This window comes from Triturus cristatus, chromosome 9 (assembly GCF_964204655.1).
Source record: "Triturus cristatus chromosome 9, aTriCri1.1, whole genome shotgun sequence".
Lineage (NCBI taxonomy): Eukaryota > Metazoa > Chordata > Amphibia > Caudata > Salamandridae > Triturus > Triturus cristatus.
The window spans coordinates 212,667,254-212,689,660 of record NC_140592.1 but is presented as its reverse complement, the minus strand read 5'-3'; the positions used below and the strand labels follow the sequence as shown (position 1 = coordinate 212,689,660).

Sequence of the window (22,407 nt, the reverse complement as noted above, 5' to 3'; positions counted from 1 at the left end):
TCACTAAAAAATTATAATAAATCATAACTCATGTTCTTCTTATTGGATTAATAATTTGTGTTGGTGTCATTCTATTCATTACAGTTTTCTCCATTGTTCTAAATAGTTATGGGATTTTTCTTGTGTTATATTTCCACATTATCACTGTTGAAGTTCTGATTAAATACCTTAAACATCCACCTTAAGTTAAGCCTGAATGCCTGTGTGCTCAGCTACCAGAGGGTTAAACATAGGTTAATTTAGTGACGTTGATGGCTCACTTTGACAGGGATTTAGGTTGTTGCTTGAGAAGGATCTTCACCCCCTCAGTCAAAAAGTCAAAAAACCCATTTCCTACAAATGTTAAAAGCAAACTATGTGTCACTGAATGTAAAATGATGTTAGCTAATAAACCAGGGCTGGTTGGAGGGGTCACAATTGAAATGAGGATAACAATGATCTAGTCTTTAATAAATAGTACATCAAAAAGATTTATTCTTCCTTATGTGATTTCTTCCTTGTGAGGGAGAAGCTTCAAATGGCCGCATCAATTAAAGTCATTCAAACACTCCTCAGCCTTTAGTTTTGCCAGTTTAACTGTATCACACATATACCATTCTTTGTAGGGAAACAGGCCGCGTGAAATGATTTGTCTCTTCTTTAATAGTTCATCCCTGGAGTTGACGCGAGCCTTTCGTCTCCACTCTTTTCCCTCAACTCAATGTTAGCATTTATCTATTCAAGAAAGGATGCCATTTAAAAATAAGTACAGGAACTGTTTTCGCAAAACAGAAAATGCTTGGGATCCTCATTCCCAATAGTTCCCATCCACTTTGACATCTTCTCCCAATGTTTCCTTGCAGATGACCACAATGATGGAAGATGTTATCCGTGTGTAGAATAATGGAAATGGAATACACAGAGTGAGAGCCAGCACACGCTACGGCAGGCACATCCAGGGAGCAGGAGAGACCAGCGCGAGCCAGCCCAAGAGACCCACCCGGCCCACAGCCGGCACCATGTTTGAGAACACCTTCCAGAGTGGCTTCTTCTCCATCCTCTACAGCATCAGCAGCAAGACGCTGCAGATCTTCAAGAAGTTCAGAAATGGACACATAAAAAGGATTACAGGCAATGACATGCAATCTCTGGTGCTGGAAGTGAAGGGAACCAATGTTAGTACCACGTATATCACATGTCTGGCTGATCCAAAGAAGACCTTGGGCATTAAACTCCCCTTCCTCATGATGATCATCAAGAACCTCAAGAAATACTTTATGTTTGAGGTGCAGGTCTTGGATAATAAGAATGTGCGCCGGAGATTCCATGCAAGTAACTACCAGAGCACAACACTAGTAAAACCGTTCATCTGCACAATGCCAATGTGGCTGGATGATGGCTAGAACCAAATTCAGTTCAACCTGTTCGACTTTACCTGACAAGCGTATGGCTTCAACTACATAGAGCAGCTGTGTGTACAGGTCCAAGCCAACTTACACAAGGGTGTATTTCTCAAATCGCCCGTACTCAGAGGATGTAATCCCTGCAGAATTCAAGATTTACCTCCAGGGGCTGAACACGGCAAAGCAATGAGAGGATGATAGCACCCGTTTCGGACCTCAGAGCCACATCCCGAATATATATATATATATATATATATATATATATTATCTACTGGCGGTCGCCAGTAGATAGTTATAGTTAGGACCTATTTTCCATAGGAAATCCTGCAACATTCTATTCCCAACAAGTCTGGCGCCGGTTGACGAATCTTCTCGAACTTTTCCAAACTTTTGGCCAGCTCCGCTTCGCTCCTACCCTGAAAGCTTTGTGGTGATTCGTCAAGCGGGGGACGAGAAAAAAGGGGGGTCCCTCAGAGCCACATCCCGAATATATATATATATATATATTATCTACTGGCGGTCGCCAGTAGATAGTTATAGTTAGGACCTATTTTCCATAGGAAATCCGCAACATTCTATTCCCAATAAGTCTGGTGCCGGTTGACGAATCTTCGCGAACTTTTCCAAACTTTTAGCCAGCTCCGCTTCACTCCTACCCTGAAAGCTTTGTGGTGATTCGTCAAGCGGAGGACGAGAAAAATAGGGGGGTCCCAAAACGCGTTTTCCCCATGCAATTTCCCATAGGATCTGTTGTCGCAGCTACAGCCCGAACCGCTGAATGGAATTACACCAAATTTGGCAAAGAGGTAGTCCTCAGTTCAGACTCGTGCCTTTTGCATAAATGGTGTGAATCCGTTCAGTAGTTCCTGAGAAAATTAGAGTTAAAAGTACATATATATCTATGGCCGGGGAGGACCTGCGGACCCTACCCGCACCGTAAGCGCACCCTCCCCGAACCAAGCGCGCACCCTCCCAATCGCGCGCTGAATGCTAATTGGCTGTCGAGTGTCTGTCTATATTCGAAACCAGGAACTGATGGCAGCCATTTTCTGCCTCGGTAGAAGCGAGGCTGAAGAAGCAAGGGGAATAAGGGCGTAAAACATATAAAGGGGGCAGAGTGGAAATACTCTGACCCTCTAGAGGTGCTTAGGGGGTCCCAGAAGGACCCCCTGGGGCCCCCTTTTTTAAGGGTTGGGTGCGCGGATCCAAGGAAAAAAAAAATGAAAAAAGACAAGAAATCATTGGTTGTATGACAACTTTTTACACTGAAAGGTAGGGTGTATATTTCTGTTTTTTAAAGGCATGATTCTTATTGGTTAACAAAAACTGATTGTAAGGAACATTATATATGATAAGCTGATATGTTGAAAAGTCAAGCACACTTGCTGTCTTGTTTAGCAACATTGTGTGCTGAACTTGTGACCTGTGTGCTCAGTGCAGTGTTCCATGACCTGTTTCTATGGTAACAGGCAGAAGGCAGATTGGGGAAAGGGTTGAAATGTATTTCATTTGGAAAGGGTTGAAATGTTTAACCAATAGAAATGTGTGTTTGCTTTTGAATTTATGTGTGAACGATTGTGATTTGATGTTTACATGTATATGTGTGGAAAATGAAAGGGAAACGTTTCCATTCTTTGTTTTTTGTAGATTGTGTGCAGTTCCCTTACCACTTCCACAGTAGTGAATGATTTTTGGCAAACTCCTAGGGATAGTGGTTGTTGTCTAGAATCACACTGTGAGTCTGTGTGCATTTGGGAACCACTGTGAGAGAAGCATTTGGTAACATTGTTTATTTGGTGACAGATAACTCTTTTAAAACCTGTCATGTTGTCAAGTTTTAGTAGCATTAGAAGCCAGTCTTTGCTTATGCATTGATAAAATGATTCATGCTTTGACACTAATGTGCTGTACTTTAATATGTAGATTGTGTGTAGTCTCCTTACCCCTTGCACAGTAGTGAATGAGTTTTGGTAAGCTGCTAGGGATAGTGTTGCTTGTCTAGAATCACTCTGTGAGTCTGTGTGCATTTGGAAACCACTGTGAGAGAAGCATTTGGTAACATCATGTATTTTCTGGCAGATAACTCTTTTAAAACCTGTCATGTTGTCAAGTTTTAGTAGCATTAGAAGCCAGTCTTTGTTTATGCGTTGATTAAATGAGTCATGCTTTGAAACTAATGTGCTGTACTTAAATATGTAGATTGTGTGCAGTACCCTTACCTCTTCTAGACTAGTGAATGAGTTTTGGTAAACTGCTAGGGATAGTGTTGCTTGTCTAAAATCACACTGTGAGTCTAAGTACATTTGGGTAAGGATTGTGATAGAAGTGTTTGGTAACATCGTGTATTTGCTGACAGATAACTGTTTTAAAATCGGTCATGTTGTCAAGTTTTAGTAGCATTAGAAGCTAGTCTATGCTTATGCATTGATAAAATGAGTCAGGGTTTGACACTAAAGTGCAGTACCATGTACTATTCTCTTCACTGTGCCAGAACTGAAAATTTAAAAGTATTACCCAGGGACTGTCCTAGCAGAAGTCTGATGATTTAGTCAGTTTCCAAGTACTCATGTTGTGAACCATACATTACCACATAGACTGCTTCAAATGTCTGTGCAGTATGCATGCAGTCTTTAACATACTATACACTTGTCTTTCACATCTTCAATTCCCTAGTCAGTATCCATACAGTCCAGCAAACATCCTATCACTCCCTTTGCACTCCTCTAGTGACCCATTCAGTACCAAGTACTAATCCATTCACTGTGTCAAAAGCCAACCACTTATAAATTCACCCAGGCACTCTCCTGGCTGTACTCTAATCATTCCGTCAGTTCCCAAGTACTCATGCAGTGAGCCAGGCCTTAGCACATAGACTGCTTCAAATGCCTATTCACTATGCATGCAGGCCTCTAACCAGATACACAGTTGTCTTTCACACCTTCAATTTCCCAGTCAGTATTCATACACTTCTAGCAAACACCCTGTCACTCACCCAGTGTGTCTCCTTATAGTACTGTAATCATTCAGTCAGTTAGCATGTAGTCTTTTAGTGAGGTAGGCTTTAGGGCATGAACTGCTTAAAAGTAGTATGCACTATGCCTGTAGTGTTTTAACCATCGTCACACTTGTGGTTCAGGGCTATAGTTTCTTAGTCAGTTTTTATACAAAATGTGTTTGTACAGTAATGGAATAGTATAAATTTGAAAGTTATTAATATCCATTTATTTGTGATTCTTTTTTACAGATACAGAACAGGAGTGTTTCTCATCTGTTTGCACTCTTCTCGTGCAAGATTGTTTGGATGAAGGGTCCTTCGGTGTTTCATCATACGTGCTGTAGAGTATTTCTTGTTAGGATCCCCTAGCAACAGAACTCTTTTGCATATCTTGCACGTGACTAAGGTGGCATTGATCTTTGCTTGCCCCTCGGGAAAAGTAAAATATTTCCACACCACTGAAGGAAAACATTGCGTGGCGCGTCCTCCAAAAATTCATCCTTAGATTCGGTAAATATTTTAAAGCGACAACATTTACAGTTTTTGTAAGTTAAACTTATAAAATTTTGTTAGCTGTAAGCATTTTATATATCTGTGATTTGTATCTTGTGGTATTTTGTTGAGAATAGCATGTTGGTTTTTTTTTAACAATCTTTTTGATTGTTTTTTTTTTGCCCGCTGTTAACCCCTTCTGTGCCACGCCCTTTCCCCCTCCTGTGCCGGGCGTTTTATTAGTAGGTGGGGTTCATGACGAGATAGTCTCGTCATGGGCACAGCGCGACCGTGCTCCATGACGAGACTATCTCGTCATGGGCACTGAAGAGGTTATGTGATGGGTACGATTGAAATCACTATTGTTAGTGAAATTTAATATATTCTGAGAACAGCAAAAAAGGCAAACAAATTACTTTGTGGAAATTATGCTGTGTTGTAAAAAATGTATTATTACAAGTCATAATTTTTTTTTTCTTTTCTTTCACAGATCCAAATTTAAAAATAAGCAATTTTCTATGAATTTAGATTGCAATGAAAATCTGAAAAAAAATGTATACCATTTTTTATTGCTATTACTGTGAAGGTAAGTTTAACTAAGTCTCAATATGCAGAATGAGGAGGTCTGCAAGAAGCTACAAAGTTGAAACACGTTTCTAAAAATACTCTGTTTATACCTATGTAGTTTTGAAATCTGACCATAATCAGATATCATGTGACCTGCAAAAAAAGAGATTTCAGGGGTTCATAATATTTCCCATTGTAGCTATTGAAGGACCGCAATTATTTCAATCATTCTTCTTTGAACATCTTTGCAGACAAAACTCTGTGAAAAAGTCAGTCAGTCAGTCAAATACTCTTTATTCGAATCGTTAGACTCATAAAAGACATTAAAAAACAACAGTACAAATTTACAATCACAAAATACACATATGAAAAAATTGAAAAAAATAAATAAAACATAAAGGGCCATATGTAGGTAGCATAACATTTACCGATTCATAAATACCGAATTTTACCGATTCAGCATTTATGAATTGGTAAATAGTATGTAGGTAATTAATCGGTAATCATTACCGATTCGGTATATATCGGTATTTATAAATCGGTATTTACCGAATCGGTAATAATGCATCCCTTCCCATTGATTTCTATGGGCCTGGAGGCCCATAGGAATGAATGGGAAGCCAGTTACTATTACCGATTCGGTAAATACCGAATCGGTAATAGAGGAGGCATTATAATGGGTGGCAGGGTGTCACATTCACACCCTGTTGCACCCCTGATTCATGCATGTGTGCACATGTGGCGCACATACATGCCCTAAGGGCATGTATGTCTGCCACATGGCACTTCACAAATTGCACAAAAATGCTTTTTTAACGGTATTCGTCATTTACCATCAACTTGTAGTTGGTGGTAAATAACGAATCCAGACACCAATTATGCACTCACTTGAGTGCCCCCTACATAGCATTTCTGGATTCGGTATTTACCGAATCGGTATTTTACCGATTTCTTAAAATTCCGATTCGGTAAATACTGAATCCAGAAATCAGCCACCTACATCTCAAGTGCCTCAATACCGGTCGGTAACAGGATATTTACCGAATTTCGGCCGTTACCGACCGGTATTTGGCTTCCTACATATGGCCCAAAGTTTTGAAAATATAGTTTAAAAATAGTTTTAAAAATATAAAAACAATATTTTTAAAATACCCAATAAAAACAAATAATATTTTTTAATTTTTAAAAGAATTAATTGAAAAAATAAGTTTAAAAAATGGTGATAAAATAGTATTAAAAAAAACATAATTAATGAAATTGACACACTGAAATTGAAAAATATAGAAATCCAATGAAAATCATTAAACATGATATCTTTAGAGATAAGTTATAGATGGGAATTAGCATTTAGAAAACCTTTGAAATTCACTGAAAAAACTATAGGTTTCATGCACGTTATAGTTAGGAATTGGCATTTAAAAAACCTTTGAAATTCACTGAAAAAACCATAGGTTTCAGGGGCGTTCTAGTTAGGTTTTGGCATTTAAAAAACCTTAGAAATTCACTGAAAAAACCATAAGTTTTAGGGGCGTTATAGTTAGCTGGACATTTCCCTCGTACAAAACCCTAGAAATTCCCCCGTTACAGTTAGTTCAGCTAACTATAACTCACGCCCCCGCAATGCACTGCTGATGACGTCACATATTACATCACTCATGACATGGTCAGTGACATCACTGATGACATCACTGATGACATCTCAAATGACATCACTGATGACATCACTGATGACATCTTCCATGTGATAAATTAGTGTATCTTCTCACACCCTAATATAACCTTTGATACACCGACTCAAAATTTCAGACGGCCATTTTGAAACCCATAGATACTCCAATACCAATAACTACATACCCACTCATTAACTCTTAGGTCTACATACACCTCCATTCACTCACTCACCTGTACATATGCATTTATACACCTATATGGACACTCACAAACCGCCAATCATCCATTGAGGTACTGACACACCTAGTCAGTCGTGCAAGTAATTAAACACAGTCCAATTTACCTACCTATACAGTTAAACACATTCAAGTTCACTTAATCATAAAAATAGTACCACATTCTTAGGCTCTTATACAATCATTGATACAAGCACACTCTCATCCATACAGCCACTCTCACAATCACACACTCTCACATATATCCACTTATATACTCTTACACACATATATACTGCCTTTCACATATGTAGTTAGTCACACATGTACCACTGAGATATACATTCAATCTCTAACACACCCATACATACACTCATCCAACCATTCACTCCATCACAGATGCACTCTTAAAACCATGCACCCATAGAATCACCCACTCACACATCTATGCATAGAGTCACACACACCCTACCCACACAAACACTCAGGTACCCACAGAGATACTCAGACAACCAATCAATAACCCATATAGACACTCATATAGCTATTCACAAAACCATGTAGCCACGTATACACCTACACACAGACACATACAGACATTCACACAGTTTAGTCATTAGTCTGCAGTAAGATACATTTAATGACTCACTTATAGAGTCAGTTACGCAGCTAGAAAATCATCCATTCACACACTTGTACACCCACTCATTCTTCAACAGACCTTTCTATATATATATTAAACATATTAAAACTGTACAGAAACACTGGATGATGTCATCAATGATGTCATTTGAGATGTCATCAGTGATGTCATCACTGATGTCACTGACCATGTCATGAGTGATGTAATATGTGACGTCATCAGCATTCCATTGCGGGGGCGCGAGTTATAGTTAGCTGAACTAACTATAACGGGGGAATTTCTAGGGTTTTGTATGAGGGAAATGTCCAGCTAACTATAACGCCCCTTTTCAGTGAATTTCTAAGGTTTTTTAAATGCCAAAACCTAACTATAACGCCCCTGAAACCTATGGTTTTTTCAGTGAAAAAAAAAAATATATATATATGTATATATATATATATTCAACAAAACTTCCTCTCAAGTAGGAAAGTCGACGCCATGTCTTTGTGCTCCAATAATTCCCTTTATTAAGTCAGCTTAAAACGTTGGATGCGTTTCGCTTGTCCTGCAAGCTTGTTCACCAACCTTGGTGAACAAGCTTGCAGGACAAGCGAAACGCGTCCAACGTTTTAAGCTGACTTAATAAAGGGAATTATTGGCGCACAAAGACATGGCGTCGACTTTCCTACTTGAGAGGAAGTTTTGTTGAATGTTACCGGACCGTGCTTGGGAGGTCCGTTCGTCGACGCGCCCCCTGGTCTGGAGGCGGTAGGCGCACCTGAGCAAACGGAGGAGCAATATATATATATATATATAAATATGTATGTATATATATATTCACTGAAAAAACCATGGGTTTCACTCACGTTATAGTTAGGAATTAGCATTTAAAAAACCTTGCAAATTCACTGAAAAAACCATGGGTTTCACACACGTTATAGTTAGGAATTAGCATTTAAAAAACCTTAGAAATTCAATGAAAAAACCAAAGGTTTCACACATGTTATAGTTAGCTGGACATTTCACTCGTAAAAAACCAATGAAATTCCCCCGTTATAGTTAGTTCAGCTAACTATAACTCGCGCGCCCGCAATGCACTACTGATGACGTCACATATTACATCACTCATGACATGGTCACTGACATCACTGATGACATCACTGATGACATCTCAAATGACATCACTGATGACATCACTGATGACATCATCCTTGTGATAGAGTGGCAGACCTCCTCTTCCCCTAATATAACCATTGAAACACACATTCAAAAATAGAAACTAAAATGTTCAAAATAATGAACATATCAATATCAGTTACAACAACCTATTCAGTAATTCTAAGAACCACATACACATACAGTCATTCACCAACAGTCCTCTACAGTCACTAATACATGTACTCACTCATCATATGTATTCATACACCTATACATCCTGTTACACAACGCCACTCATCCATAGAGTTACTCACACACATAGTCACTCATGCTAATAAAGAATCAAACATCCATTTATTAGCTTATACAGTTATACACACACCACCACACTTACTTCTACAGAAACTTACATATACTTACTCTTTTAAACAATAACTTATAGAAACACATACTTATTCATACAGGAACTCTTCCAATCTCTCACTCTTACATATACTCACTTATATACACCAATAGTCACATTTACTAGTTAAATAGATATGTAGTTACTCATAAAGACACTATTGAGACAGTCATTCACTCACTAATACACCCATACACACACTCATCCACCCATACAGTCCTGCACACATGCTGTCTTCAATACATACAAAGAGTGAATCACTCATTCATGCACCTATGCACTACATAATACCCCCCACCGAACCATAAGACACTCAGACTGATACTTAAAAAAACAACTAATAACCTATATAGACACCCATGAAGCTACTCACCAACCCATGCAGCCACTTATACACAAAGTGAGAGACTAATACAGATATTTTCTTATTTAAACATTACTCAGTAAGCCATGTATTTACTATGATACACTTAGTCAGTTACACAAAAAAAAATTCAAAAACAAAGCATCCATTTAGACACTTATATACCCATTTATTCTTCCATTGACCTTGAGATATACATATATAAAACATATTTAATTTTCAGAAAAACACACATTCACTGGATGATGTCATCAGTGATGTCATCAGTGATGTCATTTGAGATGTCATCAGTGATGTCATGAGTGATGTCAGTGACCATGTCATGAGTGATGTAATATGTGACGTCATCAGTAGTGCATTGCGGGCGCGCGAGTTATAGTTAGCTGAACTAACTATAACGGGGGAATTTCATTGGTTTTTTACGAGTGAAATGTCCAGCTAACTATAACATGTGTGAAACCTTTGGTTTTTTCATTGAATTTCTAAGGTTTTTTAAATGCTAATTCCTAACTATAACGTGTGTGAAACCCATGGTTTTTTCAGTGAATTTGCAAGGTTTTTTAAATGCTAATTCCTAACTATAACGTGAGTGAAACCCATGGTTTTTTCAGTGAATTTGCAAGGTTTTTTAAATGGTATTTTTTTTTTTTTCTTCTTTTTTTTTTACATATTTTTATTTTAATTGTCTATCCTTTTTTAAAGACTATGGTTAAATTTAAAAAATTCTACAATATGTTTTTATTTTACAATTTTTTTAAAATAAACAGGTAAAATTTATTAGCAATACATTTTTTTTTAAATTTATTTATTTTTTTACCGTGCGCGTACCGTAAGCGCACGTCGCGCCGTAATTATGCTAGTTTTCTACGCTGTTTGCGTTCATTTACGCAATTTGCGTAGACGCACGTCACGCGCGCATAGCGCGCAACGCGTACGCTGCACGCGCACGTTACGCGGAAGTGAAGGGGCGTGCCAGTTTTGCGCATGTGCGCGTGAGCGTGTCTTTTTTACGCGCATGCGTACTTTTTGCCGTAAGCGCACCGTAAGCGTACCGTAAGCGTACGGTAGGTCATGTGATCATGAAACACAACTTTTGATTGGTTGAAACTACTTTCAGTTCTAGAACTCTCCTACACCACACCCATTCCCCTCATTTCTGCTTGTGATCCCTTAGGAGAAGGAGCTGGGTTGTCTTTGTGATACGATGGCAGAACAGCAGAGCTCTTCTGAGAGTGAGGCTAGCAGCACTACCTTGAGGCAGAGAGCGAGGAAACAAAAGACCTCTTATGTATGGGACTATTTTACTTTTCCAGAAGGCCAGCAAAAGGTAAATGCACCCTTAGTGACTTGTAAGCTGTGTAAGCGTGTACTTTCAAGAGGGAATCCTGACAGTAGGTATTCCTTTGGGAATCATACCATGATGAGACACCTTAAGGATGTACACAGAAGGACACATGCTCGACTTACTGGAGGTAACCCTTCAGTAAATCAACCAAGCACATCCACAGCAGCTCAGCCTGGACCATCATCTGCAGGGCCAAGTCCTTCTTCTGCAGGTCAGGTGAGCCCTTCATCTGTGGGGGGAGCATCTCCTTTTTCTGGCCCTCTGGAAATTAACCCTCGGTTTCTGAGGGTTGATATACGGTGCACCACTTGTCATGATCTAATTTGTCATAGGGAGACCAGTATTTCCCTAGTGAACAATAAAATAGATCAGCACATTTGTCGTAGAGACTAATATTCCCAATCTTTCTTTCCTCTGTCCCTGCATGAACACAACGGCTCTTTTAAGAGCCAACCTTACCTTTCATCTATTTTTTATATATGTTTTTTAAAACTTTTTTTTTTTTTTCTACCGTACGCGTAATTTTTTTTTTTTTTTTTTAAAAACACTAAAAATCAATTATCACATTACAAGGTCCTTGAGAGACTACAATTAAAAACTGAAAATGTGATTGTAGAGAAGTAGAAAAAAAGGAACCATGATATTATTGACTTACCATACCCACTCAAAAAAATATTTATTCATTTATTTATTTTTTAAATTGCTTTAAAAATGGTTCTAGTTTTCGAAAATTTTCTATCTCAATCTGAAAAAAAGAAAAAAGTATTAATATTTTTTAAAACATTTTATAATACAGTACACATATTTACATATTTATCAAAAAATATTTTTGCCTTATTTTTGCTGTTTTCAGAATATATTGCATTTCACTATAAATTGTGAAAGCAATTGCATTCATCATTTAACAGCGGGCAAATAAAAAATAACAATCTTAAAGATTGTATTAAAAAAGCCCAGAATCTCTTTTTACTTAAACATAACATTATAGAAATGCATAATATTCTAAAAAAATATAATCTAATATCAATACTTATTTCTTTAAAATACCGTCTGATATTTTTGTTTCAGAAGTATAATCACAATAATATATCTCAAATAACTCCACAATACATCTGGTTCCATTTCCTTTAGGCCAAATAGTAATTTTAAAATTCTTTTTTGATTAAATTTCCAATGGTAATCCAATAAAATTCTAAAGTTTAAATTGTACAGATCTCACCGATTCTCTGTAACATTTTGGTTTCCGAAAGATTTATTAATAATTAAATAAGTCCACAATAGAATTGTTTACTTTTCCTCATGGCCAAATAGTAATTTTAAAAATCTTTTTTGAAAAAATTTCCAAAGGCAATCCAATAACATTCCAAAATTTAAATTGTGCAGATGTTACCGTTTTTTTCTAAATTTTTGGTTTTCCAAAGTTTCCTTAAAAAATGGAAAAATTCCACATTACAATTGGTTACCTTTCCATTAGGCCAAATGATAATTTGTTAAATCTTTTTATTTGTAAATTCCAAATGGTAATCCGGTAAAATTGTTTTGTCCAGATGTTGCCAAGTCTCTCTAAAATTTAGGTTTCAGGAAGATTAGATAGGAATTTGCTAAATCAAAAGGCAAACGTTGCTTAAAAATCAATTGGGAATCATTACACAGTGTCCAGCCTTTTTCATATTTAAGATAAACTGTGTAATGTCCAGAAGTAACAGTAGGTCCTTCATGGAAAATTATTGCAACTGTTACAAAAGTTTTTCCTGAAATTGATAATTGCTGTCCTGTAAATTCTTTATTAAAGTATCCAATTTTGAACCAGCAGCTCTACATCGTTGCATCATTAAAATTACATATTGTCTGTATTCCTTTAAAATTAACGTTGAAAACATTTCAGATTGACACTCACTGCATTGCATGCTATGATTAGCATCTTTAACTAATTTAGCAAAAGTGACTGTTTTACTCTCTGACAATGTTCAATAAATAAACCTTTCATTATCAACATTAGAGCCACATATATTATAACAGTTTTCACAACTATGTTCCCATTTATAAGAGAGACCAAAAACATTTTCAATGGGAACCCCTTCTTCTTCCAGTACCTGAAGAAAATAGATCAAGAATTCCTGTGCGTCTTGCTGTACATTTTGAGAAAACTGTGTTCGTCCTGAACATACATCTAAAAGTTTTCTAATTTCAGTAGCACTTTCTATTTGAGTTTTATCATTACTCAGCTTTTCAAAAAGGAGACTCAGCTCATAACAGAATCTTTTTCCCTGATTTACTATTATCTGCTCTTGCACACTATCCAGATAAAATGCAACATTCAGCACTACATTAGCGTAGCAGTTGACACCAGAGCTATTTTCAAAATGACATCCTACAACCTCTTCTTCATTTTCCTTATTCTTTTTGCTTGCAATTACATCACTCCTCTTTTTTTTCCTCCTCTCTACATCTTCATTACAGATATTCTCATTTCTCCTTTTACGAGAAACTACACGTTTCTCCAACACAGGATATTGACCTAAATGAGGAGCATAGCTTCTTCTTAATCTATTATACTCCTTTACACAATTTGTATCAGCACTAACTTTTGAATCATCAAAATCTATCATGAATAAACCTGATAATGTTTTCACTCGTGACAAAGCAACATATGCCATACCTTCTTTGAACACAGTTGAACCAATGTTCACAAATGCACAATCTACAGTCAATCCTTGAGACTTGTGAATAGTTACAGCATATGCTAGCGAAAACGGAAACTGCTTCCTACGTACATATAAGTCTTTCACAAGCATGAAACGAACTGAACAACGACAAATGACTTTAACTTCTTCTATCTGATCAAATTTTATTTTTATACATTCAATTCCATCTTTTTTCTGATAATTAATAAAACCCACAACTCTTCCCATAGCTCCATTAACTAAACCTTTTTCTACATCCAAATTTCTCCTTAAAAATACTCTACAGTTCATGCAAACATATAGATTTTTTTCTAATCCAGCTGTTTTGGAAATGTTCTTCTCTAGTGAATCCAATTTATTTTTCAGTGTGCCTGTTAATGTGACAGAAATTCTTCCATCCTCAATTTTGTCCACTGCTTCCAATTTCCTGATATCTTCCTTTTCCAATTTCAAAAGCTCCTCATTGAATATTGAGCATTCACGTAGAGTTGGCATTAAGCAGATGACACTTTTGTTTTCTGCAATGTTCTTGTATATCTTCTCTGCAACTATTTTTTCCTTTGGAAATAAATTATGTAGCAACCGACTCTGTAATGCTTTTTTGCCAGCTTCAGTGAGTAGTCCAATTCTGATATCTTTCAGAATACTTCCATATTCTTCATCGTTTGCTTGCCTCATATTAGTAGTAAGTTCCTTGTACTCAAAGAAGGACCAAATATTTGTATTACCGATGCTTCCCAATGACTTCTTCGTGTCTTCATGTGTCACAGTATTAAACACTGGTTGTCCTTTAACTGGAGTAAGTTGCAAAAGATCTCCAAAAACTATGACATGTTTTCCACCAAATAACACGTCAAAGTCTGTCTTCAGAATTTGCTGCATTCTTAAATGCACAAAGGCAAGCATTAAGTTTGATACCATGCTCACCTCATCAATAATGAGAACTTGCATCTTCTTCAATACTCTTGAAACTTCCAAGCATGCTTCTCCAGTTAGCTTGTTGTATTGTATTTTGTTCTCATGCTCCACTGGTAACATTAGCAAACGATGTAAAGTGATTCCTTTTATGTTATATGCTGCTAACCCAGTTGGAGCAGTAACCACACAAGACAAAGTAGAATCCGTTTTTTGCTGTAGGTAGCTTCTGATGACTTTTATTAGGAAACTTTTTCCAGTTCCAGCTTGTCCGCTTACATACATCCTGATTGGATGAAATTATGTGCATGATCACTCTTTTTTTTCATGTAGAAATCCGTGATCAATTTTGTCTCTGATATCTTCATAAATTTGTTGCTGCTCTTCGTTCAGTTGTCTTTCCAAATTTTGTAAGTCTATAAATTCTTCTTGAGCTTGATTCATAGCCGTTTCCACTTCATTCATGGCTATTGATGCTTCATTTTCAACGATTGGTTGTCCTAGGGGATCTTGACTGAGTGTTCCTGAACTTTGGCTGTCCTGAGAACTGTCTCTAGCTATTTCTGCTGCAATTGTAGTTTCCTGTTCAATTTCTTCATTTAACATTTGCAGATAAGTTGAGAATGTACTGCATTGTATGCTGTCTTTGCAAGCACTAAAAGAATCTTCATAGCTTTGAAATTCTCCCAGTAGTTCATCCTCTGTACGCCATGGTTTAAACAGCTGTAAAAGAGCCAAGTAGTAAAATTCCTTTTTGTCAGTAGTGTCGCAACTCAGCTTCCTGTGATTTATCAAACTTCCTTTTGTTTGCTTCACCAAACATCCTTCCTCACCAATGACTTTATATTTTCCATTGTTGATGTCTTCTGCGGCTTTCCGTGAATAAATGTAGTTCTGCAGCACTTCATAGAGACACATGTTCTCCAGATGATGACTTCTCTTGGGATAATATGTGTCCAACATGTTTGATTTCAAAATATCTGTACTTTCTGGGTCGTTCTCGGCCAAATATTCAATTTCTCCAACAGATTTCAGTACCCGATTTCTCATTGCTGCAAGGCCTAAACTTGCCCAAATTATTCTTCTTGATTTCGAGTAGAGACTTGCAGAAGATAACCTATCTGAACATTCGTAGGATCCAATTTCTCGATGCGATAACATCTTCAAACTGAAACTGTACAGCTTCTTACTGACAGTTTTCTCGTGAGAAATCTCTTCCCACATTTCCTTCAATTCAGTTTTTTCTGATTTCGTAATGTAAGACGTTACATTTCGAGCAACAGCAATGGAATTGTCAGCTACATACTGTATATCCATGTTAGCGTTCCACATGGATAAAATGACTGGGTTGTAGTCATTTATATTTTTTGATTCTTCTTTTCTTTTAAGGTTGTAGGTATTCTTAGGTGATTTTCTTGTGATAGTATGTCTCACAGATGACATAAAACTGTTTACTCTTCCATTTGAAAGAACAGGTCTAGGAAATCCAAATCGACATTTAGTGTAGTATTTATCTTTGCTCTTGTATTTCCGTCGACAGTATTTTCCACACCGATGACTTTGGAAACGTAAAACTTGCTCCTTTAACTTTTTCTCTTCTGTGCTTTTTGGTATAGCACATGTTGCATATTCTTCAATGTAAGATAACACTGCTTCATCAGTATCTGTTCCAAACTTTGGGGCATCCTTGATCCACAACAGCATATGAATATGAGGAGCACCTCTTGCCTGGTACTCTTTTCTCCAAAAGAAATCCACTACTTCTCCTAGAGGTGGATTTTTTTTATTGCAGATGAAGGACATCATAGCCTCAAATCTATGATTGAAATATCTGCAAACATTAACCGGATCCAATGAGCACAGTTCTCCTGCTGTCTTGTATTCGATGTTTTTAATGTTTGAATTTGCCTCTCGTAGAAAATCCAGTAAATCATCCCAAGCGTACTCGGCACAGCTTAGGGTAAGGAACCATGTTGGTGTTCCTAAATTCCGTAACATGCATTTTAATTCACCATGGCGTCTGTACCAATATTCATTTGTCCCACGCTGACAAGCCATCAGATTGATCAGTTGTGTTTCCAAATGATCATCTCGGTGCTGCACTTTCTCCATAAAATCCTTAGCAGACACATTTTGTAAATGTACTCCACTTTTTAAAATGTGATTTACTGCATAAGACAATGCAGACAAGTCGCTTTCAAATAAAAGATGGAACAAATAAGGAATACTTTGTCGAAATCTGGGATCTTCAGCATATAGTCTTGTAGTGCGATACTCTGAAGCTGGAATCTGTTCCGGACGTTCATCGTATCGTCCTCCTTTTCCTTTAGGAAACAGCTGGGGAAAATATCGAGCTTCCAAGCTCTCCTCCCATACACTCACGGGAGTTCCTTTTGCTTTCTTCATCTGAAATAGATCAATATTGTCTTCCATAACTTCTTTTGAATGAAGAGGATGTATGCTAAAATGTTCATAAATTTCTTCTTCCTTTGACTTGTCCACTTTTTCAATTTGTCCAGTTGGTGTTTCTGTGTCTTCTTGTAAATCATCATCTTCTTCTTCTTCTATATAAATTGATTCATACCATTTGTTATTCCTTTTCAAATACAAATTTGCTCTTTGTACTTTCCGTACATCTACCAGCTCCTGCCAAATCTTCTTATTCTTTGTAGGTACACCATTAACCAGAATAATTAATGGTTCAGTTTCCAAAGTATCCGCATCAATAGTTTCCATATTTTTTTTCAAATCCAAGGGCAAATACACCACTCTACCTTTTAAACCTCTCAATAAATCTGAAGGAGGTAATTTTCCAGTTTTGGGCTCCATACGTACTATGGTCTGGAACGGATGAACACATTGAATGAGTATAGACTCATATGTATTTAATTCAGAAAGTTCTGCAGGAATAGCATCGAATTCTAAATTATTATGTACAGCTCTGGTCGGCATTCTATTTTCCTCTAACTTATTGTAACAGTATTTACAAATACGCTGATCTTCACCCAATTCAAAACAATTTTCAAGAAATATATATGTGGCAAAATCCTTCCACTTATAATTATCTTCATTTTCACTCTTTCTGTAGAGATCAACATTCCTAGTTTGTTTTCTATAATGAGTTCTGCGGCAACAAATACAAGTAATATTTGGTCTTTCATTAGAGATTATTGCAAATTTTGTTATGTGATCATTAAATGTCTTACTTACAGAGGGTTCTACATTCTCTTCCACTTCTTCCTTATTTACTGTGTCCTTCTCTACACTGTTTTGTTCAGGACCAAAGTAACAAAACTGAATTTCATCAACAACCTTCTCTACATCTGATACCGTTCCACGGAACAGAGCCCTATTCAATTCATCTAACTTTATTGCTGGACTTTTAGCAAAATACAACCGTCTCACAAACTTTCTCATTTCAGTATGATGAACAGCCAGCATTCTAAAATGATGGAAAACACTATTACACACTTTTCTAGATAGACAAGCCAGAGAATGACCCTGCAAACCAGTATTCTCTCTCACTCTGCATGGATCCAGACTTTGAAGCACCTTAATCTTCTGTTTTACACTTTTTTTACTATATTCTCTTAGAAACTCACGAAATTTATCAATAGATTCCTGACGCACAGTGCAAATACTACTACAATTCCAAGTGTACACTGGGGCTTTAGGACGTCTCCCCATAGCCTCATCCGCCATCACTTGTACCTCATCTCTTGGAACCATTATCTCCTTCTCCATTATGCAACCATTTTTCACTTCGTAAGCACGACCTCTGGTGTCAACTGCATGCAGCAAACTATTACTTTGAAAATAACTCTCTTCATTAAAAAAAGGTTCACTACTTGAACTATGCATCCATTTTCCTAAAAACACTTTAGAAAAGTTTGCTCTGTTCACTACTCTTTTCCTTTTGCTATGTGATTTCAATACATTAACCATTTTGTCTAATGTACGCATCCTATTCAAAATTAAAATGAATAGTTTCCTTTTTAATTCTAATGCCTTTGCTGCAATGGCTTCAATTTCTTTTTTTCTCTTATAAAACTTAGCCTTTTGCTTATATTTCTTCACATCCTTTATCAAATTGGACATAACTCTTCTCTGAAACATTTTTCTACGTATCTCTTTAAACGCTGTTTTTCTGTTTAAGTTAATCTTTTCAGTTGCAGAAGGTATATTTGCATTAACTAAATTCTCAATTTTTTCCTGCCCTTTTCTATTGAAAACATTCTTTCCAGTACAGACATTTTGTACATTTTTCCTTTTTTTGAATATGTTCTTTAGAAAATGTTTTGTCTGCTTACCAGAAGATTTTTTCTTTTTCCCAACATGAGCATCTTCAACTAACTTAGGTCCTCCAGTTGTCTTCAAATATAGGTTTTTTTTTGTGGTCTTTTTTTACTCTGGATTTTGTAGGCATCTTAAATTTTGTTCACTGCTCTTCAGCAATACCTGAAAAAAACTAAAAAAAAATTCCTTTTTTTTATTTAAATATATTACTACATTTGTTTTCACATTAGTCACAAAACGAAATTTCTTTGCCAATTTGAAAGCACACTTACTACTCTTTTTTTTGGCAAGTGATAATCACTTTTACAGACTGACACATTATGAATCCACTTTTCAGATTCTTAAAAAAGCACATGTCCAAACTGCTTTTTCACACCAGCACCATTTGTAACCTGGGTGACTGCCTACACTCCAGCAGGGGCAACCAGCTTTAGTGATGCTGAATGTATTTGCATTACTGACTGAAACCTCAAACCCCACTCGCATGTGAATACTGTGCATGATTCCACATGGTAACCAGCTGGGTGTGTGCTAAGAGTCTGCTTCTGCACCAAAAAATGGCTCCCCCTTTCCTTCTAATGCAACTGTGAAATCACCAGAGCAATACGCAATAAATCTCTGCCTGTAATTTCTCTTTGCACACAGAGTCATGTTTTCACATTAGTCACAAAACGAAATTTCTTTGCCAATTTGAAAGCACACTTACTACTCTTTTTTTTGGCAAGTGATAATCACTTTTACAGACTGACACATTATGAATCCACTTTTCAGATTTTTTAAAAAGCACATGTCCAAACTGCTTTTTCACACCAGTACCATTTGTAACCTGGGTGACTGCCTACACTCCAGCAAGGGCAACCAGCCTTAGTGATGCTGAATGTATTTGCATTACTGACTGAAACCTCAAACCCCACTCGCTTGTGAATACTGTGCATGATTCCACATGGTAACCAGCTGGGTGTGTGCTAAGAGTCTGCTTCTGCACCAAAAAATGGCTCCCCCTTTCCTTCTAATGCAACTGTGAAATCACCAGAGCAATACGCAATAAATCTCTGCCTGTAATTCCTCTTTGCACACAGAGTCATGTTTTCACATTAGTCACAAAACAAAATTTCTTTGCCAATTTGAAAGCACACTTACTACTCTTTTTTTTGGCAAGTGATAATCACTTTTAGAGACTGACACATTATGAATCCACTTTTCAGATTTTTTAAAAAGCACATGTCCAAACTGCTTTTTCACACCAGTACCATTTGTAACCTGGGTGACTGCCTACACTCCAGCAGGGGCAACCAGCCTTAGTGATGCTGAATGTATTTGCATTACTGACTGAAACCTCAAACCCCACTCGCTTGTGAATACTGTGCATGATTCCACATGGTAACCAGCTGGGTGTGTGCTAAGAGTCTGCTTCTGCACCAAAAAATGGCTCCCCCTTTCCATCTAATGCAACTGTGAAATCACCAGAGCAATACACAATAAATTTCTGCCTGTAATTCCTCTTTGCACACAGAGTCATGTTTTCACATTAGTCACAAAACGAAATTTCTTTGCCAATTTGAAAGCACACTTACTACTCTTTTTTTTGGCAAGTGATAATCACTTTTACAGACTGACACATTATGAATCCACTTTTCAGATTCTTAAAAAAGCACATGTCCAAACTGCTTTTTCACACCAGTACCATTTGTAACCTGGGTGACTGCCTACACTCCAGCAAGGGCAACCAGCCTTAGTGATGCTGAATGTATTTGCATTACTGACTGAAACCTCAAACCCCACTCGCTTGTGAATACTGTGCATGATTCCACATGGTAACCAGCTGGGTGTGTGCTAAGAGTCTGCTTCTGCATCAAAAAATGGCTCCCCCTTTCCATCTAATGCAACTGTGAAATCACCATAGCAATACGCAATACATCTTTGCCTGTAATTCCTCTTTGCACACAGAGTCATGTTTTCACATTAGTCACAAAACGAAATTTCTTTGCCAATTTGAAAGCACACTTACTACTCTTTTTTTTGGCAAGTGATAATCACTTTTACAGACTGACACATTATGAATCCACTTTTCAGATTTTTTAAAAAGCACATGTCCAAACTGCTTTTTCAGACCAGCACCATTTGTAACCTGGGTGACTGCCTACACTCCAGCAAGGGCAACCAGCCTTAGTGATGCTAAATGTATTTGCATTACTGAGTCCAACCTCAAACCCTTAAACTATTCTTTTTTTATACCAGTACACCTTAATTTATCGTGAAAACATAGTCCATATTATTTTACATGTTCCTCACATTTAAATTTCTCCCAAAACAGAAGATAATAAACACAACTTCAACAAAAAGAATTCCAATTCTATTATTCATTTCTTAATTTACCATATACATCCCCTCTCAAACTCTTAACTCACCTTTAAAATTAGTTAGTTGTGAAAGAAATGTGGCACTCAAACAGCAGATTATCAGAGCCAGGATCTCTGTTCTTTACACCTCTCTCCTCTCAGCAGAACCAGATAATGGCAAACTTTCCCTCTCTTTTTCCACACTTATACATGTTAATTTCAAATCTCAGTGCTTCCCCCTTTTTTTCAAATGTAATCACACATTTCTATTGGTTGAAAACCAACCCTTTTCCAAAAGTACCCTTCCCCCAACTTGACTTCTGCCTAGTACCCTTCCCCCAACTTGACTTCTGCCTGCTACCATAGCAACAGCTCATGGAACACTGCTGTGTGGAGTTAGGTCAGAAGTTCGCCAAACAATGTTTCAATTCCACAGAGCAAGAGTGCTTGACTTTTCAAACCTAACAGCAAATCCATAGTACTGTTCTTTGGTAACACATTTTTCTGTACCAATACAAAACATGCTTCTATAAATTTACACATACAGCCTAGTTTTTATTCTAGAATGGTATGAAACAGCCAATCAGTTCTTTTTTTTATGAAAAAAATATGTATGCCTCCATTTCCAAACTGTCTTTCATTTCTTTTTACCATTCTACTGAATTCCACCTCCTGAGTGCACCCCGATCTCCTTGAAAGATGTTCACAGTGTGGATTGTAGGGCACAGCTATGTCTTCTGGAGTGAAAAGTACGCAGAGAAAACAGGTATGGTGAGAGACCTTGCTTTGCCAAATGTAGACATTAAATGGATTGGTCAGAGAGGGTTAAAGTGGCACCAATTGATGCCATTGGTGAAATCCTTCAAGCAAAACCAACACCCTGACCTCATAATAGTGCACTGTGGTGGCAATGACCTAGGCACTTTGACTGGGGTAGGTCTGGAAATGCTTATGAAGGA

General features: G+C 37.2%; 1 protein-coding gene and 1 pseudogene across 2 annotated transcripts in view; one reads left to right on the top strand and one right to left on the bottom strand.

The window, feature by feature from the left end:
• The window catches only part of FAM3D (FAM3 metabolism regulating signaling molecule D), a 517,653-nt gene that overhangs the window by 49,779 nt on the left and 445,467 nt on the right, over positions 1-22,407 (bottom strand). The window lies entirely within an intron of this gene.
• Positions 999-1,572, top strand: LOC146797627 (cilia- and flagella-associated protein 20 pseudogene; annotated as a pseudogene).